We start from the raw sequence: 22,754 nt of genomic DNA, 5'->3' as shown, positions 1-22,754 counted from the left end.
AAATAGACATTCAGGGAAAGAGCAGTATGGTTTCACTGGGTGGCAGCAAATTGTCACTGGACAGTTGTCCCCCAATGTCATAGAAGAGGTCACAGATGACAGAAAAAACGTTTCTTGAAGAAATCAGACATATCACTTTTATACAACTAGCACTCATCAAATAACAACTACCATACAGAGAGAGAACGAGATGACTAGCATAGGAAAGAGGTAAGACCAGATGAGCCACTACATGCTTTCGGCAAGAATTAACTGTAATCCTGACAGGGCACAGTGGCTCACACCTGTAATCCCCGCACTTTGGGAAGACGAAGTGGGCAGATCATCTGAGGTCAGGAGTTTGAGACCAGCCTGGCCAACATGGTGAAACCCTTGTCTCTACTAAAAATACAAAAATTAGCTGGGCGTGGTGCTGCATGCCTATAATCCCAGCTAGTCAGAAAGCTGAGGCGCAATAATCGCTTGAACCTGGGAGGCAGAGGTTGCAGTGAGCTGAAACCGCACCATTGCACTCCAGCCTGGGCAACAAGAGCAAAACTCTCTCTCAAAAAAAAAAAAAAAAGAATTAACTGTAATCCTATACCTCAAGCACCCTGAGATGGAGACAGACAGACAGACAGACAGACAGACACACACACACACACACACACACACACACACACACACACTTTCTGCTAAATACTATGTCATGCTATAAATCCTTATAGTAGAGTATAGCTAACAGTTAAGTTCTCCCTTTATAAACCTCCTTTACAAAGGGGGTTTCTTTCACAGCTTACCTTATAAAACAGAGCTGTATCAAAGAAGTCAAGAGATTAAATTTACCAAAATATGAAACACACATAATGGATTTGGAACAGAACTGCAGCTTTATCCTCACTGGTCTCCTGCAGAGGAAGACACTGTAACTTAATGACTCCCTTTTTCACTTGTAAATCAGTGAAAAAAGGCACTTGTTTCCTGTTAACCGCTAAATATTGTCCCTTATCTTAAACATAGAATACATCGAAATACCAGACTGGCTTTCAGTGAGAACTCCTTGGCTATGCTATCTTACTGTCCTTAATCACAGAAAAAGAAATACAGAATATTAATGAGAAATAGAACAGCTTTCATACATAGCAAATATAGTTAGCCAGGCCCCTCAACATGACTTAGCCATCCTTTACAGAAAAATAGTATTGCTTCAGTTAATTACCATGCTTTCAAAGGTTAAGGGCATGAAACCAATCAGTCAGCTTAGACCTTTCAACGAATGGAAAATTTTTCACAGGTAATACTTTAACAATAAGACAAACAAAAAAATTAGATCCCTAACTGACTCCAAAACCAAAATTCAGTCAAAAGGCATTAACTTTGCTTAATTTTAACAAGAAGTGAAGTTCCTTAAAAACTCTGGCTAAAAGGGATAAACATAGAATGAAATGCAAAAACCCTCCGGAGCATCTGCTTTTCTATAAACACATAGATATCTAGTGGAAAACAAGACCCACTGAAAGCTGTACTTAATCACAAATAATCCACCCTACATTTGCACGTCGGATCTTAGAACAAAACATACAAATATATCCACTTCGCAGCATCTGTATAAACGGACAAGTAGAAATCTGCATCATGTTATCTGAAAATGTTTTGCAATCACTTTTAGAATTTAATAAATAAAAGATAGTACTTTCCATTTTCATTTCCTTTTCGTATATTTATATCGCTCAACACCTTGTAGTAGAAGGAAGCCAACTCAGACGTTAGCTTTCTAATTGGTCTCTCTGCTGCCCCCTTCTGCTTCAACAAAACATAGTAAGCAAGCTGCCCAGATGCCAAAAAGAGCTCTAAAAGCCAGGGTTCACAGAATAAAAATATCCAGGATGACGGATTACCTCATCTTTTAAAAGCATTTCCATATTGCAATTGAAATTATTTCATGTGCATTCTGAAATCTGATCCATGTGCCTGGTTATGCAAACTCAATGATGAAAAGGCAAGGCTTCTCTCCCATTCCTGATCCCCAGTGCACATGTGATAGTCCTTCTCTCTCTCTCTCTCACTTAAACTTAGAAACCTACTATGTCATGCTGGCAGCCAGGAACTTCAAGAATCTTTTTATTTTTATTTTGTTACATGGGTAAACGTGTGTCACGGTGGGTTGCTGTGCCTATCAACCCAAAAATCTTCTATGGTAAAAACATAACTACTTAAAAAATTTGGTTCTTTCATTTCTGAAAAACAGTAGAATAACATTACTTCTTTGCACTGCTCAAATTACATATTCTCTCTCTGACAGAATTTCTTTCTGCTAGGAACTTACAAGCCAAGAGGTACAATATCATGATTATCACATATCTCTGCTTCTCACTATCATCACACAGAGTACAAATAGCATAGATCCTAGGAGGCAAAGGCCAGTAACTATGTAATGCTGATAACGCACTTTCAAAGGTAAGGAACTACATGAACAACAGTGATTCTGAAAATGCTCAGAATAGATACTGAGCAAAATTCTCAGCAATGAGGTATATAAACCTGAAGTGCTAAATAATTTCACAAATTATTTTAAATACACAATCAAGGATAAAATTAAGGTACAAACAGCGCCTTTGGTTTATTTTCCAGAACACTAATGTCAGTACAAAAAAAGTCAAAGCAGAAAACATCATAAAGGTTGCCTTTAAGGTTATTCAAAGGGTGAAAAATATTTTAAAAGCAGATGAGATTTTTCCAAGTAGAGAGTGCACCAAAACTGAAATCACAGAAGATGTAACTCAACTCCATTCCTCATCTCAAATGCACTGAAGACCCTTAGAGACACCCTAGCAGTCTACATTAAATCGCATCAGGAAGTTACATGCACAGGTATCATGTGCAATATGGCACACCTGCAGCCCACTGATCCAACGGAACCAAGCTAGAACCGGCGCTTACACTTACTCAATGTCGGTGATGGGAAACATTAAACAAATTGTCAAGTCCTCGTTTCTGCTGGCTGCACACCCCTTTCAACAAATCCTCCATCCTCTCCCAGGGAAATCTCTACAAATCAAAACCTGACGACATACCTCCATGTGATAGAAAATGCTAGCTAGTCTCCCTTCTTCCTTGAGACCCTCAGATTGTTAATATGTACTAACAGAAGTGTTACATGAAGCTTCAGGGAAAAAAAATGGTAGAGGCATGTGTTCTTTTTGGCTCTTCTGCCTTTCCTTCTCAATGCAGAGGTAATGGCTGGTCCTCCAACAGCCACCTCGAACCATGTAGGGTGGAAGGAACGTAAGGGTAGAAGTCAGGTGTAGCACAACCAAAGACTGACCTCTGATGACCTTTTAAGGATGCTTATCCAGCCCTGGAATACTTTTCTCTAGACTTCATTTATTTTTAATTATTATGTTTTTTTAGAGACAAGGTCTCACTCTGTTGCCCAGGCTGGAGTGCAGTGGCACAATCATTGCTCACTGCAACCTCAAACACTCCTGGGCTAAAGCCATCCTCTCGCCTCAGCTTTTCAAGTAGCTAGGACTACAAATACATGCCACCATGCTTGGCTAATTTTTTATTATTATTATTTTTGGTAGAGACAGGGTCTCGCCATGTTGCCCAAGTTGATCTCAAACTCCTGATCTCAAGCTATCCTTCCACCTTGGCCTCCCCAAGTGCTGGGATCACAGGCGTGAGCCACCGTATGCAGCCTCGACTTCTATTATATGAAAGAATAAGTTGTTGTATGTTTGTGGCACTGTAGTTGGGTCTCTGTCTTGCAACTGACTGCAAGCTGCAACTAAAATACTCACTTGTTCTTTTTTTCTTTTTTCAGATGGAGTCTCACTCTATCACCCAGGCTAGAGTAGCAATTCTCCTGCTCAGTCTCCTGAGCAGCTGAGACCACAGGCATGTGCCACCATGTCCAGCTAATTTTTGTATTTTTAGTAGAGACAAGGTTTCACCATGTTGGCCAGGCTGGTCTCGAACTCCGGACCTCAGGTGATCCATCCACCCCAGCCTCCCAAAGTGCTGGGATTACAGGCATGAGCCACCACAGCTGACCTAAAACACTCACTCTTGAACAACTCTCTATCACCCATCAAAAGTTCTAAGCCCTGCTGCCTTGCCAGTTTCATCTCCTGCGATGTATAACATACACTATCTTTCTTAGGAATACTATTCTCTATGCAGGAGAGAAAAATGTTTCTTTTCTTATCCATCGCTAAGTTTGTGGCTGAGATCCCTGTAACAAAAGACAGATTGACAAGAGAAAAGCATATAAATTTATTTTAACGTAGGTTTTAAGTGACCCAGGAGCCTTCAGAAATGAAGACCCAAAGAAGCAGGGCAAGTGGAGTATTTTTATGCTTAGGTTTGCTGAAGAGCAGACAGTTGTGGAAAGTGTCACTGGACAAAGGGAATATGATCTAATAGTAATAAATTGGGGAAAACTTAGCAATGCCTGTTTGTTCACATTCTTCTTGGTATCTCTGAGGATAAGAATGTTCCTTTCCCTCATGTATAGAGAGTGTCCCTCTGGAATGAGATATGAAGGAGAAGAGGGACCTTCTTGTTTCTGCAGTTTGTTCTAATGTCGTATTTTGGGGTAGCATGTCCTGAACCCCATCACTTATCATGCTCCAAATTTTCATAGATGATCATGATCAGAAGTGGTGACAGAGATCCTGAATAGCCCACAAATATGGGTAATATGGCTATGAACCTTAGATGACTGACAGAGAGGAAAACAGACATGAAGCAATCAGCCCATCAACGAAACACCACTACCAACCAAACATAATTTGCAATTCGAGTAGCAGTAAAAAGGAGTGGCAACTACCTATCCACTGCATCCCTTTCATACACAATAACCTTTAAGGAATCTGTAACATGTATCGGAAGGAAGGGACTGGAGAATTAGAAACCACCGGAGCAGCATTTCAGTATCCCCAGAAGCTGTTAGCCAGCCATCTGGAAAGTGCTTCAAGCAGAATAATTCCGAGCACTAAGAAGCATTACTTATACATGGCATAGTGCCGTGCCAAGCTAAATCACGGAGGAACACAGCACTGCAGCATGGACAGATCCCCAGTTGGGCATGAGCACTGCAGAGGAGCTTTAGATCAGTGGTTCTCAGTGGCGGTACCAGGACCATATTCAGTATTTTTAATCATCACAATGGCATGTGGTAGACTGCAGCCAGGCCTGCTAAACAGGACAGCTGTGGATAACAAATCATTACCCAGTATCCTGCAAATCTTTCAAATGTTCCACCAGACTTGCTGGCAGGTGAAAAAATTCTGTTAATTCTTTGAAAATAGAGCCTAACTGTATTCTACTTACAGACACAAGTGTTTCTTACACTGTTTAATAGTCATTGAATTATCAAGGAATGCATCATCCTTAAATATAAATTGAGGAAGAATTATACTTTGTTTTGTTTGCAATGGTACCACAAGTTGTTCACCATTATGAAAAATCAGGTCAACAATTCGTGATATTTAAATTACCAATACAATACACAGGCATCAATCTGCATTCATAGATGTTACATTGATAGTGATTCTATGTATGTTTATGAGTATGCTTATTTAGTCCTTATTTCAAAGCTTCACATAGAAAACGCTTTTGCCAACACTCAGTTGCATGGTGTTTTACTCCTCTTTCACCTACACATATTCAGTGCAAGTGGGTCCTGACACCCGATGACATCACTTTGTCTCCAGGAATGCTCAGCAGGCAAGCATTTAAATAAAACAAATGCACTGGAAGCAGATCCCTTCTCTTGTCTTTAGATCACAACTGTAACACCATTTTAATCTTTAAATTTATGTGTAGAGGCAGTTATATTATTTATACATCTCATTTCAGAAATAAAGGGGATATTCCAAAACATATTATGAAGATGGAGCATTGAATGTAACAGGATTAGCGACCACTGCTTTGGATGCATCAGAGAAACCCTAGGCAGTGGATTCCAACATATCTACACCGGAAAGTAAAGGGTAAAAGTACCAAAAGACAATGCCCCGTCTGGAAAGGAAAATATCATCTGCTCGTGATTAGAGGAAATACAGGTTAGTGCCATACTGAGCTCTGAAAGGGCAGCTTTTCCCGTTCTTTGAGGATCCTTGGTCACTGTAAGAGGTAACAATGCATCAGTCCCTATACCAGCCTGAGTCAACGGCAGCGCCAAACCAGACTGCATAAACACTGAATGTTTCTCATTCGCAGAAAAGGCGAGAGCTTTTTTGTCAATAGCTTCAACAAAGATGAGCCCAAGTATTTTCAGAAATACCGGTGTTTCAATGTGATGATACTGCACTGGGTGAAAGGTGGATAAAGTAGACAAAAGGCAGTTGGGAAATCCAGAATCTGTAGAAGAATTTTGTATTTTGTTTTAGTATTTTGTTTCTAAGGAACTAATTTCTAATTTGTTTTCTTCAATTTCTGCTTTCTGTGAGCAAAGAGAACTAATGTCCTTGCCGGTCTAATCCCTAAACTCACTGCAGCAGGACTGAGTGAAATATGAAAAGGAGGCCAGATGGAGCATGGAATGTAACAGGTGGTGATCCATCACTTTGGAGGGCTGAGGCGGATTAATCACCTGAAGTCAGGAGTTCGAGATCAGTCTGGCCAACACAGCAAAACCCCATCTCTACTAAAAATACAAAAGTTAGCCAGGCATGGTGGTGCATGCCTGTAATCCCAGCTACTTGGGGGGCTGAGGCAGGAGAATCGCTTGAACCTAGAAGGCGGAGGTTGCAGTGAGTCAAGATCGTGCCACTGCACTCTAGCCTGGAATGACAGAGCAAGATTCTGTCTCAAAAACAAAATTTTAAAAACCCAGAAATATGAAAAGGAGAGGAGATTATACAGGTTAAATGAGTGTAAACATAGATTATAATTTCTAGTATTAGTATTTAATTTTTAGTCTTAAGTATGCATTTACTATTATCAAGTTTTACAACATTCAGTGAGAGTAGAAATGTAGGCATAAAGCAAAGCCCTATTTCATAGTGTCAATAACAATCAAATACCTCCAAGTCATTGTTCAAATGTCATCTTCTCAATGAGCCCTAATGTGACTATCTATTTAAAACTGCAAGTTGCCCAATTCCTGCATTCCTACTCCCAATCTTTACTATGATGTTCAATTTTGTTTCACAGCTCTTATCAATTTCTAGCATACAATGTAATTTGCTCATTTATTTTGGTTATTGTTGCCTTCTACCACTAGAACATATTTTTATGAGGGAGGAACTGTTTACTACATAGTCCAGCATGCTGAAAAGTGTCTGGAACAGAGAAAGTTAAGCTGTGTATATCTGTGGAAAGAATGAACAAGAGCACACACCATTTACTGACTGCTTTCTGTGGGCCATGCACACTGATAGATGCTTTACATGGAAGATCTCCTTTCGTTTTTATTGTAAAAGCCTGCAAGGTAAATATTATTAACCCCCATTGTATACATGAACAAACTGGGATTTAGAAAGATTTAGAAAGTTGTTCTATATGGTACAGTTAATGAGCAGTGGAGCTGGCACTCAAGCCCAGGCAGTCTGTCTTGAAAGCCTATTCCATATTGACCACAACAGAAAGTCAGTAAACCTCAGATACTAGTTTCCTTCCTGTAAGGGTGAAAGGAGTATCTGGATCACTCAGCTCCATTGCGCATGTGTGAGATGCAGGGTTTTCTTGTTTTGTTTTGTTTTGTTTTGTTTTGTTTTGTTTTGAGACAGGGTCTCACTCTGTTGCCCAGGCTGGAGTGCAGTGGAATAATCACAACTCATGGCAGCCTCAACCTTCCCAGGCTCAGGTGATCCTCCCACCTCAGCCTCCCAAGTAGCTGGAACTACAGGCACACACCACCACACACCCCCCCCCGCCTTTTTTTTTTTTTTTTTTTTGCATTTTTGGGGTGTGGCTATGTTGCTCAGGCTAGTCTTAAACTCCAGGACTCAAGCGATCTGCCCACCTCAGCCTCCCAAAGTGCTCGGATTACAAGCATGTGGTCCCTCCCATTGTTGATCCTGTTCTTGTTCATTACAATCCTTCAAATGTGAAAGATGAAAAATAATGTGCAGGCAGGGGATAGATGAGAAATCTTTGTGATTTCAAAATCTCTCAATTTTGCTATAAAACAAAAACTGCTCTTAAAAAAATGCCTTAAAAAATAATTTCTTAATGCACTTATATTTCTGAATAGTTCATTTTTGGGTCACAAAAGCTTTAATGGGTAATTGTTGACTTAACACCTTTACAACAACAACAATGAAAGATCTGGCCGGGTGCGGCGGCTCACGCCTGTAATCCCAGTACTTTGGGAGGCCGAGGCGGGTGGATCACGAGTTCAAGAGATCGAGACCATCCTGGTCAACATGGTGAAACCCCGTCTCTACTAAAAATACAAAAAATTAGCTGGGCGTGGTGGCGCGTGCCTGTAATCCCAGCTACTCAGGAGGCTGAGGCAGGAGAATTGGCTGAACCCAGGAGGTGGAGGTTGCGGTGAGCCGAGATCATGCCATTGCACTCCAGCCTGGGTAACAAGAGTAAAACTCCGTCTCAAAAAAAAAAAAAAAAATGAAAGATTTACACCTAAACATTACATGAAATAAATGGAAATTTATTCATCAAATACAGTAAAAGAAAAAAAAAAGGAGAAATTAAGAATAGAGCAAAGCATGGTTGACCTCAGCTTTCAAAAGTGAGATTTTATATTTTCTCGTTTGGTCAAACTATCTTTGAGGGACTAACCTTTTGACATTCAGTGTCATTTCCTTTCGACTACGGCATCTTCTGCTGCATGTTCACTATTCAAAGTAGACCAAAGGAAACAAAGGCAGTGTGTAGCTATTATTTGCTGTTTAATCAAACCTGAATAAAGAGCTTGTACACATATGGACAGTGAAATGTGTCAGGGGACTCACTAGGGGTCACATAAAAAAGGCTGCCATAGAAAGACTCATCTGTTCATGTGACATAATTTCTCCATGGAGTTGAGAAAGTTCTGAAGACAAATCTTTCTCTTTTGTTAAAAGACTGCAAAATGGACATAAGCACACAGTACTTGTTAGCTAGTCAGGCCGAGTGAACTTATTAAATTCTTGCACAGAAACAATCATGATCCCGTAGCAAAAAAATCACCCCTTAGCAGGCCCTTCATATCAGGTATTGCTAAGACTTAAAATTCTGGCAAGTGAAATACATAATTGTAACTATGTCTATTTCTATTTAAAGGCAGAGAGAAGAGGAAACTAAGAATATTAATTCCGTAATTTCAGAATGAGTTGCAAGTACAAGAAGTGGAAGAGCACCCTGAGAAAGGAGGTTCCCAGGGGCAGGTGACCACAGCGAGTCACCAGGAGAGAAACTTACATGTTCAATTTTTCTATTACCGTAGAATTCATCCCATCATAAATGGATGAAGCTCTTCACCCTGAGAGGTTACAATTAGGATGAAAGCTTTAATGTTGAATATATAGACTAAAAACATTTGGGCTTGCCTGACATTTCATGAAGTAAAAGCATTTAGGCTTGCCTGACGTTTCATGAAGTTTCCGGGCCTTCCTATTGCAGAGCGATAAACAGTCTTATGAGTATTTTCGTAATTGAGCTCCTACTTACAAGCGTTGAATCCATTTTATGTCTCCTGAAGACCAAAAAATTTAAATTAAAATACAGGTAGTTTAGATTGACTGCCTCTCACAGGAAGACCATTTATGCTAAAATGTGCTGATTCTTACAGAGTGACTACGCTTTTAAAATTAACAACTGCATCAGTAAAAGAAAATTACAACCTATATTTACTACTCAAAAAGAAGCTAGAAACCATAAGTAAAAACAGGGCACTTTTATTTTGAAAAATTGTATTCTCTTTATATAAGAAAGAATTTTAATGTCTCCCTAACCACAAAGAGAAAATTTTGTTTGGATTAAAACATGCAGTGAGTAGTTCCATGCCACTCACTGCACTTCATATAGCTCTGACCTTTCCGTAAGAGACCAATTCTGCATTTCCGTTTCTCCTGCCTCAACTACTGCACTGGTGGGATAGTTGGGCTCCTTCCCTCCAGTCTTGACTCTCTAATCTATATTTTATGCTGTTAACAAGAATTGTCTTTCTAAATTGTCATAATCATTTCATTCCCCTGCTTGGAAACTTTAAAAGGCTCTTTATTTAATATACAATAAAGTCCAAACTTCATACTGTAGCATTCAAGACAATCAAACCTTGTCTTAACACTCCTAGTCCTGTGAACTACTACAGCAAGGCTCAACATACTCTATGCTCCAAGGACTAGAAGCAGATAAAGTCCTCTCCATGGATGCAGGAACCTTACTTGTGTGGCTTCCTCATTCCCTCCACTCATCTGCCACTGAAATTTACATTTAGCACATGTTCTACTTTTCCCACAAACACATTTCCAATCCTCACAGCCATAATTACCAACATTTTTCTTTGCATTCCCAACACATGTACGTTTTATCTTTAGGATGACGCTTATTTTATCATGATTAGTATTATAGGTGGTTGCCTGCATTGCCCTACTTCCCTGTATTGTATGAGATCAAAGATCTTGTCTTGCTTAATTCCAGATTATCACAAGTACTTAACAAAACACTATGTACATGGTGGCTTGGTAAGTGTTTGCTGAACAAAAGAATGAAAAAATCATGTAAACACCCAATCAGTCAATCAGTAAGAAGGAATAAGGGTGAAACTGTGAGTCGAAGACAGGACTCTGAGTGCCTGTACTTTCACTTATAAGAACCTTAGGTTCTTATTCATAAGGCTGACTGTGCCTGCTCTACCATGATAATAACAATGAAGAGTATATACGCCCGTTATTTCATAGTCAACCCAAAATGACCCAAGATTTAGTATACATTCCCAACACTGTGCTGGGCACTTTGAGAGACAGAGCATAAATTTCAGCTATAATTCTTACTGATTGTCTTTTTATTTATTGAAATATTCCCTTCTTGACTACACAAATTATTTCTTTAAAAAGTTAGGTTGAACTAACTTTATGATTTATGCAAGGATAATGATTAAGTCTGACATAAATTTTCCTAGAAGTCTAGGACCAGTTGTTAAACAATGGTGAATACATATGAAGACAATGACCAATGAAAGACAGAACATTTTCATTCAATCTTATATGAAACTAAATATTTTCCCTTTTTTATATGGTTGTAAGGCTGAAGGTCAGAAAAAGACTATTATGTTTAAATAGGAAATTTTTGATGTCCTTCTGAGCACAATGAAGAATCATAGGGGAATGATATCAGTTATACTTGCAATATTCCCAAAGAGTATAGGCTGAAAAATGAATGTTGAAATTCACTTTTTAGCACTATCTCTAATGGGTTGTTATTAAGTTCTGGAATTGGGAATATTCTACTAAATATGCCCATCAGCAACTTGGCTGAGATCATAAAAGGCATGCTTACCAAATTTAGAGATGACATAAAATTGGGAGAAGTAGTGGATATGTTAAATTTACATATTTTAAAAAGCTTTACGAGAAACCCATCAGATTAGAAGACGAGCCTAAACAAAGAAGATCACATTCATACATATTAAAAATTCCAGGTTCTGAATTTAAAAATTCTTTTAAATTTAAATTCAAAGAATTTAAAGAATTAAATATAAATAATTTAAATAATTTTTAAAAATCTGTTTTTAAAAAATTAATTAGGTTATGAAAAAGCAATCCATGTACATGGATTAGAAAACTATATGGTCGAGGGAACGATCCAAGATGGCCAATCGCTAACATCTCGGGATTGCAGCTCTCAGTGGAAGCGCAGAGAGAACTAGAGGACGCCACACTTTCAGACAAATTCGGGTAGCTCACGGAGCAGAAGATCCCCAGTGGTGGAATCACACGGGTCACCAGCGCGACTCTTGTGGCTGGCGCAGTGGTTTCGCTGGCACCTCGGTGGGGCAGCTCTCGGAGCAGAGTAAACAGGGCCAGCTCCCCTTCCGACCAAGGTTTGGAGGACCCACACGGGTTCCCAGCATAACTCCTGAGGCCGGCGCACAGGCTGTGACGGCACCTTGGCTCGGCAGCTCTCGGCTCAGAGTAAACGAGATGGTTCCCCTTCTGACTGAGGTTTGGAGCCCGGGGAAGGCAGAGTCGCCTATTACGGACACAAGAAGGAAGCCCGACAGGAGAATCCTGGGCAGAAAAGCACCATCAGTCTTAACGCCGCTGTTCTGGCCCTGGGAACTAACAACTTGGACGTCCAATCAAGAGACCTAATCTGAAAGTTGGTCATTTCAAAGACGACAGGAGGATAAATTTACAATGATGGGAAGAAACCAGCATAAAAAGGCTGAGAATACTCAAAATCAAAACGCCTCTCCCTCTAAAGATGATCACAGTTCCACATCAACAATGGAACAAGGCTTGATGGAGAACGAGCGCATCCCAATAACAGAATCACTCTTCAGGGAATGCATAATAAGAAACTTCGGTGAGTTAAAAGAACATGTTGTAGCCCAACATAAAGAAACTAGGAACTTTGAAAAAAGATTTGATGAAATCCTATTGAGATTAGACAATTTAGAGAGTAATATAAGTGAATTAATGGAACTGAAGAATACAATACAGGAACTCCGAGAAGTATGCACAGGTTTAAACACTCGAATTGTTCAAGCAGAAGAAAGGATAACAGAGGTTAAACTCCAACTTAATGATAGAAAACAAGAAGACAAGATTAGAGAAAAAAGGTTAAAAAGGAATGAGCAAAGTCTCCAAGAAATGTGGGACTATGTGAAAAGACCAAATTTACGTTTGATAGGTGTACCTGAATGCGACAGAGAGAATAAATCCAAGCTGGAAAATACCCTTCAGGATATTATTCAGGAAAATTCTCCTAAACTAGCAAAGCAGGACAATATTCAACCCCAGGTAATACAGAGAACACCACAAAGATATTCCTCAAGAAGAGCAACCCCAAGGCACATAATCATTAGATTCACCAGGGTTGAAACGAAGGAGAAAATACTAAGAGCAGCCAGAGAGAAAGGTCATGTTACCCACAAAGGCAAGCCTATCAGACTTACAGCAGATCTCTCAGCAGAAACTCTACAAGCCAGAAGAGAGTGGGGGCTAATATTCAACATCCTCAAAGAACAGAACCTTCAGCCCAGAATTTCATATCCAGCCAAACTAAGCTTCACAACTGAAGGAAAAATAAAATCTTTTACGAACAAGCAAGAACTCAGAGATTTTATTACCACCAGGCCTGCTTTACAAGAGCTTCTGAAAGAAGCATTACACACAGAAAGAAACAACCAGTATTAGCCTTTCTAAAAATATACCAAAAATTAAAGAGCATCAACATAAAGAAGAATTTACATCAACGAAAGGATAAAACAGCCAGTTAACATCAAATGGCAGTAACCCTAAATTTAAATCGACTAAATCCCCCAATCAAAAGACACAGCCAAAACCCAATGGCATGTTACATCCGGATCTGTTTCACATGCAAGGATACACAAAGACTCAAAACAAAGGGATGGAGAAAGATTTACCAACCAAATGGAGAGCAAAAATAAATAAATAAATAAAAAGCAGGAGTTGCAATTCAGATAAAATAGATTTTAAAGCAACAAAGATATAGTGGTAAAAGGATCAATGCAACAACAAGAGCTAACAATCCTAACACCCAGATACATAGAAACTTAGATTCAATGAGACAGAAAATTAATAAGGATATCAAGGACTCAAACTCAGATCCGGAACAAGTAAACTTAATAAAAATTTATAGAGCTCTCCACTTCAAATATATAAAATATACATTATTGTCAATACCACATCACACCTACTCATAGGTTTAAATGAAACATTGATTGGCCATTATTAATACCCTTTTTTTTTCAGAATAAAGCAATATTTCCGTTCACCCTCCCTCTTTCTCTTCCTCTTACTTCCTCTCCTTTACTCATTTTTTTTTTCTTTCCTTCTCTCAAAAAAAAAAAAAAAAGAGGGGAAAAAAAACTATATGGTCAAATAATTTTTAACAAGGGTGCTAAGACCTTTCAATGGAGGAAAGGACAATCTTTTAACAAATGGTGGTGTTAAAACTGGATATCTAAATGCAAAATAATGAAGTTGGATGCTTATCTTATACCATATACAACAATGAAAACACCTAAACAAAAGACCTAAAACTATAGAACTCTCAGGAGAAAACGTAAAGGAAGGCTTCATGGCATTGGCTTGGGCAATGATCACTCAGGTATGCTACAAAACACAGGCAACAAAAGTAAAAGGAGATAAAGTGGGCTACATCAAATTAAAACATCCACGTATCCAAGAATACCATCAACATTGTGAAGAAGGAATTCACGGAATGGGAGAAAATACCTGCAAATCATTTATCTGGTCAGGGTATAATATCCAGGATATATGGATAACTCCACAACTCAACAACAAAAAAGGAAAAGCCCAATTTTTAAAGTGGGCAAAGGACTCAGATACTTCTTCAAAGAAGAATTACTAATTGCCAGCAATCAGATGCAATGATGTTGATCATCAGTCATTAGGGAAATGCGTACTGAAACCACAGTGAGGTGCTATTTCACATGCACTAGGGTGGATACTGTCAAACAAACAGAGAAGCAGAAACGGTGGCAAGGATGGAGAGAAGCTGAAACAGTTGGGTTCTGTTGGTGGAAATATACAAGGTGCTACAAAAACTATAAAAAACAGTATGGCATTTCTTCAAAAAAGAAAAAAAAACTAAAAATAATTACCGTATTATGTAGTACTCCCATTTACAGGTATACATCCAAACAAACTGAAAGCAGAGTCCAAAAAAGATATCTGTACATTCATGTACACAGCAGCGTCATTTGCAATAGCCAAAAGGTAGAGAAGCAACCCAAGGATTCACGGAGAGATGAATGGATTTATAAAAAGTGGTGAGGCGTACAATGTAGTATTATTCAGGTTCCAGGAAATTTTGACACATGCTGCAACATGAATGAACCTTCAGTTTATTAAGCTAAATGAAATAAGCCAGTCACAAAAAGAAAAATAGTGTATGATTCACTTTGTATGAGGTATCTAGAATCATCAAACCCATAGAAAGCAGAACAGTGGTTGCCAGGATCTGAGGGGAAGGGGGAATGGTGACTTGTTTAATGAGTATAGAGCTTTAGTTGTGCAAGATGAACAGAGTTCTACAGATTCATCGCACAACAGTGTAAATGTACTTAACGCTTTTGAATCGTACATTTAAAAATGTTTAAGATAAGAGATTTTATGTTATGTGTATTTCACTGGAATTTAAAATTTTTCCATTTTTAAAAACTTTAAATTTAAAATAAGGGTAATAAATCAGAATTTCTGCTTCTAAGTATTTCCCTTCGTTCTCCCACTAAGTACAACTAAAAACCCTGGGCATTATCTACAAAACAAACATAAAGACAACTTTGAAAGATGGAGAACAGAAGGCAAACTGGCTATGAACTTCAGATCCTGAAGCACAATCCGCTGTGAGCTCTCTGGGTTTTCTTTTTTTCTAATATACCCCAGACATGTAGCTAAAGCAGCCAGCAACCTGAGAATGTCCATAGGCAAAGACAAAACAACTCCCAGCCATCGCCTGCTTTCTCTAGCCAAAGTGCTAGGAGAGGAGCAACCTAGTAAAAGATAAAACTTTTAATTAGATACTAGTTTCTCTGCTAAAATTAAATAAATAGAAATAATTTATGGCCCCATCTCCACCCTTACCAGAAAAGGCTGAATAAGGAGCCTAGAGTTCCTCACTTGCCAGATATCCCATTAGGAGTGGTCTCAGAAAAGCTCAATAGGGCACTGGACCTTTCATCCTGCAGGGTAGTGAGACCTCCTCCTCTCTCCTGAGGCCTTGTCAGGAAGCTGGACTTCCACCCACATCCCACAGCAATGATGTGGGGGCTCTCCTTGCTCAGAGGAGGCCTCATGGAGAGTCTGGACTTTCCCACTCCCCACCAGTTACACCCCCACACACCTCTCACATGGTATCAGTGGAGGTCATGTGGGCAGTAGTAAGAAACCACTTCTTACCTTCTCAGCTAAGTTATATCAACATATACCTAGTGAGGAGCCTGACCTCCTACCCTCATTCGGCACTAACTAGGTATCCTATCCCTAAGTCAACAAAAGCCAAGCAGGGAACCTGGACTTCTACCTCTACCTAATAGCAAAAGTGGCTCTCTCTTTCCCCTGTTGGTATGGCATCAGTCAGAGGAAGCCTATTAAAACAGTAGATTTAAACAACGTCCAGCATCTCACTATATAATACTCTAAATATTCAAAATACAGTTAAAGAACACTCATTATATCCAGGATCAGGAAAATCTCAAATAGATGCCAACATGAGATCAATCAGAGTTGGAATTATCTGACACGGAGTTTTAAGCAGCCATAATAAAATGTGTATACGAGAGATTACAAAGTAGATTTTATTTTTTATTTTATTTATTTATTTATTTTTGAGACGGAGTTTCACTCTTGTTACCCAGGCTGGAGTGCAATGGCACGATCTCAGCTCACCGCAACCTCCACCTCCTGGGTTCAGGCAATTCTCCTGCCTCAGCCTCCTGAGTAGCTGGGATTACAGGCACACACCACCATGCCCAGCTAATTTTTTGTACTTTTAGTAGAGACGGGGTTTCACCATGTTGACCAGGATGGTCTCGATCTCTTGACCTTGTGATCCACCCGCCTCGGCCTCCCAAAGTGCTGGGATTACAGGCTTGAGCCACCGCGCCCGGCCAAGAAAGTAGATTTTAAAACATGGCTCAGTGATATGCTGTTTACAAGTAACTCACTTCAAATACAATAATAAAGGCAGGTTGAAAGTAAAAGAATGAGAAAAAGATATTATGAAAATATTAATCAAAAGAAAGCAAAGCCATGTATGGTGGCTCATCCTTTGGGAAGCTGCAGCAGGAGGGTTGCTTGAAGCCAGGAGTTTGAGACCAACTTGGGCAATCTGGTGAGCCTCCGTCTCTACAAAAGTTTTTTTCTTTTTTAATTAGCTGAGCATGATGCTGCATTCCTATAGTTCCAGCTACTTGGAAGGCTGAGGTGAGAGGATCACTTGGGCCAAAGAAGTTGAGGCTACAGTGAGCTGTGATCATGTCAGTACTCTCCAGTCTGAGTGACAAAGTGAGACCCTGTTTCCAAAAAAAAAAGCAGAAATAGCTATATCAGATAAAATAGACTTCAGAACAAAGATACTTACTGGAGACAGAGAGGGACGCTACACACAGATCAATCTATGAAGAAGAGATGCACCAAACTACAATGCTACAAAATATATTAAGTAAAACTGATAGAACTAAAAGAAAAATAGATAAATTCACAATTACTGTTAGAGACTTCAACAATACTGTTAACGAGCAAATCTCATCATTTATAGAACAATCCACCTAATAACAGCAAAATACATATTCTTTTAAATTGCCCATGAATCATATACCAAGGTAGATGATACTCTGTGCCATAAAAGAAAACCTAAAATAATTAAAGTCATATAAATTATATTCTCTGATCACAGTCAAATCAAACTAGAAATCAAGAAATCAAACCCACCAAACTCCTAGAAAATGAACACCACACTTCTGAGTAATCCATGGGTCAAAGAGGAAGCCTCAAGGGATACAAAAAATACACTAAAATAAATGAAAATGAAAATATATCAAAAATAGTGGAAAATACTGAGGGCAGTGCTAAATGCTTAAATTAAAAGAGAAAAAGTCTCATATCAACAATCTACGACCACACCTCAAAACACTAGAAAAAGAAGAGTGAAAAAAAACAATAAAAGCAAGGCAAAGGAAATAATGAAGACAGCAGCAGAAATCAATGAAATTGAGAACAGAAAAACAATAGAGAAAATCAATGAAACAAAAAGCTGGCACCTTAAAAGTACAAAGGTGACAAACACAAACCTCAAGACAGGCTGACAAAGGCAGATAAGAGAAAAATGTCAATATCAGGAACAAAAAACTTACATTCTCTGCAACATCAAAAGGATATTAATCAAATACTATAAACAACTCTACATGCGTAAATTTAACAACTTACATGAAACAGACCAATTCCTTGAAAAACATAAACCACCACAAGTACCTAATATGAAATAGGTCATTTGAATATCTCTATTGCTATTAACAAAATTAAATTCACAATTTTTAAAATGCCCCAAAAAGGTATCTCCAGGCCCAGAGGGTTTCACTGGAGAATTCTAGGATATATTCAAAGTAGAATTAACAACAATTCTATCCATCCTTCCTGATAATAAAAAAGGAGACATTTCCCAATTTATTGATTGAAGGTAATACTGTCCAAATATCAAAACCAAAGAAAATTTAAAAATTGAAATTAAAAAAAAAGACAATAAACAAAAGTAAAACTAAAAATAAACATTCCTATGTACGTAGATGTTAAAACCCTTAACAAAGAATTAGCAGTAGAATTCAGCAATATATAAAAAGAATTATACATTATAACCAAGAGGAATTTTTATTTCAGTAATGCAAGTCTGATTTAATATTTTAAAAATCAATGGAAGCTACCGTGTTAACAGGATAAAGAAAAAAATCACATGATCATATCAATTGACACAAAAAATTATTTGACAAAATTTAACACCCACACGTTATTTTTTTAAAGCCCTCAGGAAAAAAAAAAAGAATAGAGGGGAACTGTTTTTAATATGATAATGATTACTTAAAATCCTACAGTTAACATTACACATAATAATAAAAGAGTAAATGCTTTCCACCTAAAATTTAGAGCATGGCAAGAATGTCTGAATTCACCAGTCTTTTTCAGCACAGTATTGGATATTCTACCCAGTACAATAAGCAAGAAAAAGAAATAAAAGCCATAGAGACAGGAAAGGAAGAAATGAAATTTTCCCTGTTAGCAAATAGCATCAGTATGTATACTGGAAATCCCAAGTAATCTACAAAAATGAAAAAGAAACCCCTAAAACAAGTGAATTCAGCAAAAATGCAGCACACAGGAAAAACATAGCAAATCAATCATGTGTGAGTATGTATGCAATGAACACATGGACAGCAAATAAAAAAGTCAATACCATTTATAGTTGCTTAAAAAATGAAACAGTTTTAAATTGAACAAAATGTACCAGACTTATTTGCCAAAAACCACAAAATGCTGATGAAGAAATCAAAGAAGATCTGAACAGATAAACCTGTTCATGGACTAGAAGACTCAACATAGTAAAGTATCAATTCTCTCCTAAACTGATACACATATTTAATGTAATTACCATAAAAATCCAACCAAGAGTTTTTCACAAAGTAAAGATTACTCTAAAATTTATTTTAAAAGACTTAGAAACTAGAATAGCTAAAACAATTATAAAAAATAATAGTCTACCTATTTTCTAGATATTACATAGCTACAGTGATCAAGACTGTGTGATACTGGCAACTGGATAGACAATCAATAAAACAGAATACAGTCTAGAAATAATGAGAAAATGTTTAGGTTTTCTGACAGTGGTCTCAAGATTTAAAAAAAAAAAAAAATGTTTAGGATACAGGGCCAGGCAAAGAGCTCTGACACTGAATCCCAAAATGACAATCCATTTTAAAAATACTGACAAATTAGACTTCATCAAAATTAAAACTTTTGCTCTGCAAAAGATTTCACAAATGGATGAAAAGACAAATTACACTAGGAGAAACTATTTGCAAACCAAATAACTGACAAGAGACTCATATAGTATCTAGAATGTATAAAGTACTCTCAGAAGTCATTTGAACAACTGAACATTTGATTTAATGCAGAAAAGACAACTTTCCCAAAATTTGTCATTTAAATCAACTCTTGGCATGACTAAGGGAAAAGTAGAACATCATAAGCATTCTACTCCCAGGCTCTTCGAGTCACTGAAAACATCTACTGGTCCAATTTCCACCAAGTAGGGAAAAAATGAGAATGTTCCCCAGAACAAACCTCCAAACTTTATTAAATGAAAAATCCGAAAAGGTAAATAAGTCTTCTAAAGACCTGAATGCCGTTAAACTTAAAAATCTAATGATAGTATCTCATTGTTCCTTCAGCAGTTTTTAGTTTAGTTTTCCTTAGTTAAGACTTTACAGGAAAAGAAGGGCCTACGGGGACTGTTAAACCGCTCACCTCACCACAGCTATCTTCATGGTAGATATATCACCACAGTTCACTGAAGGCTGTGGCTTTATTACAGTGCACCGGGAGAAACAGCCTCTAAAGGAAATTTAAGCTTTTACATTATTTTATAAAAAGAAAGAGGGGAAACAGAGGGAGAATACATGTGTGAGTGAACTGAATGCACACATGCTCAAGGAACTCAACTATCAAAAAAAAAAAGCTTGAAAACATTTCACTATTTTAATAATAGCCACAGCTGAGCCAGCAAATGACACTGCTGCAGCTGTTATTTATATAATTAAAATTACCCTAACATTTCATTTCAAAACTCCATATTAAACCACTGCCATCTTTAAGCTAAAAGCACTTCAAAAGAAACGTATTCTTGTTATGATCAACTAATTAAAAGTGCATTATATTTGGGCTGGAAGAACGTATTTCCACACACAAAGACAGCCCAGGAAAATGACTAGTGAACCTCCAGGTAAGATGACATTTTAATTTTTCTTTATAAAGTGCATCTCCTACACCTAGCTTCATAAGCATGTCGGCCCACTTTGTCACCTGCTGTATCACATTAAGAAAATGTTTTTATTTTCCCACCTTTTCTTCTAGAATTGGCATATGACTGACATTTCAGGAGGAATAGCCTTTACTTGAAAATATTCTCTTTTAGAAATAGTAATCCAAAAGTACACTCCAACCTAAGCTCCATTTAAACATAATTTAAAATGGAGCTTTTTATATAAGGCATTTTATGTATGCTTATTAAATGCCTTTTAATAAACATTTATGTATTCAATTCAGCTAGATCACTTATACAATAAGTAATCTAGATAATTTATAAATGTTATACACAAAATTTATATATCTATGGTTTCCATAATATAAATTAACATATACTATGTATACGCCCCTAGCAGGTCCACTAATGTGCTTCAGGACCCATGAATCCTTTGAAATAACATGCAAATTTTGTATCTGTATATATATGTGCTTCGCTTTCCACAGTTTCTCAAAAGAATCTATGAATCAAAAGAAGTAAAGAACCACTGGTTTATTCCCAAATGGCCAGTATATTGCTTAAATATAAGCAGCATCTCTGAACAGGAGACATAAGACCCTCTCACATTTAGAGGGGTTAAATAACCATGTAGCTTTCCATTTACATCTATGCCTATACGCAACTAAAATTTATTTACCACATTTTCTTCCCCCACTTTTAATCACTGATTTTAAATTTACACTTAAATGCTAAATAACTACTTTTAAAGGGTGCTTGTTTGCACATTGCACCAACCTAAAAATTATATCCCCAAGAGAATGTTCACAGTCAATCTCAAAAAAAAAAATTGCATATATGCTAAAGGGGCTGCTGTTTGGTACCTTGGTTAGTGCTGAAATAGGCAATAAGAGCTGGAAATGCAAAACAGCTTCTCTGACTTAGAATTACATCAATACTACAGTTCACGAAAATCATTTATTATTCAAAACTAACATGCATAAAATTCATAAAAACTTTTTAAATGGCTCTTTTTCTGTTATAATATGCTGAATACAATGGTTCAGACATCTACCTGAACGCTTTTGTTTCAAATCTCTTTTAATAGGTCTCACTACTCCTCTGTAAATGATTTAGAGTAGCAACTCTGGACTCATTCATGCTTCTATATGGAGCATCAGATACAGCACCTGCTAATAAAAGATAATTCGAAATGTTTTTTATTAATACTATATGACCTAATTAATACTAAAATGTAAACTTCTGGAAGCTGTCCCCATGTGCATAGCTTAAGTATGCTCTAAAATGACAGAGGGTCAAAAATAAGCCATCTTGGGACATGTGTCAAATTATTCCACACAACTATCACTTCCAGTAACAGTCCTTAAGTCATATCATGAAAAGTCCATGCTAACAAATCCAGAAATAATTAGGCAAAGAACATAAATTTGCTTAAGACGCAGAGACAAAAGGGATCCCAGTATCAATCACCTTGACATTTCTTAAAATAAGTCTTAGATACACATTGACTCTGCAATGGCAAAAGAAAGGTACAAAAGACACGATTCGAAGATGGCGCTGTAGGACCAACTCAGGATTGCAGCTCCCAGTGAATCCGCAGAGGGTGAGTGCACGCTGCATTTCCATGCGGATCTTTATTGTCCACAGACTAGGAGATTCCCAGGTGCAAGAGCCCCATGGGCCACCAGTGCAGTTTGGGCCGGTGCAGCTGTTTGGGCCGAGGCTGCAGTGCAGCGACACTCCGTACAAAATACACTGGTTTGGTTGCCCTGTTAAACTGGCAATTGGAGATTTTGGAAGGCAGATTAGCACATTCATCTGATTAAACGGGATTTAAACAGAAAGCCAGGCCAGGAGATTCCCAGGCAACAACGTGGTTTGAGCCAGCACAGTGGGTTGCAGCATGGGAAATCACACAGATCCCGGCGCCCTTGCAGCAGGCGACTGGAACACCTGGGAGAGAGTCAACCATTCAAATTAAAAAAAAAGGGGGGGGGGCGGCTCTGAGGCAGGGAGCCAGGTGATCAGGCTCAGCAGGTCCCACCCCCACAAAAACAAACAAAACAGCAACTGGAAAC

The 22,754-nt window shown here is 38.0% G+C and overlaps 1 protein-coding gene across 14 annotated transcripts in view; it reads right to left on the bottom strand.

The window, feature by feature from the left end:
- SMYD3 (SET and MYND domain containing 3) overlaps positions 1-22,754 on the bottom strand; it is an 839,170-nt gene that overhangs the window by 439,642 nt on the left and 376,774 nt on the right. The window lies entirely within an intron of this gene.

The sequence above is a fragment of the Callithrix jacchus genome, chromosome 19, assembly GCF_049354715.1.
Source record: "Callithrix jacchus isolate 240 chromosome 19, calJac240_pri, whole genome shotgun sequence".
NCBI lineage: Eukaryota > Metazoa > Chordata > Mammalia > Primates > Cebidae > Callithrix > Callithrix jacchus.
Note: the sequence above shows the minus strand (reverse complement) of the source record. Positions and strands in the feature narration are given on the sequence as shown.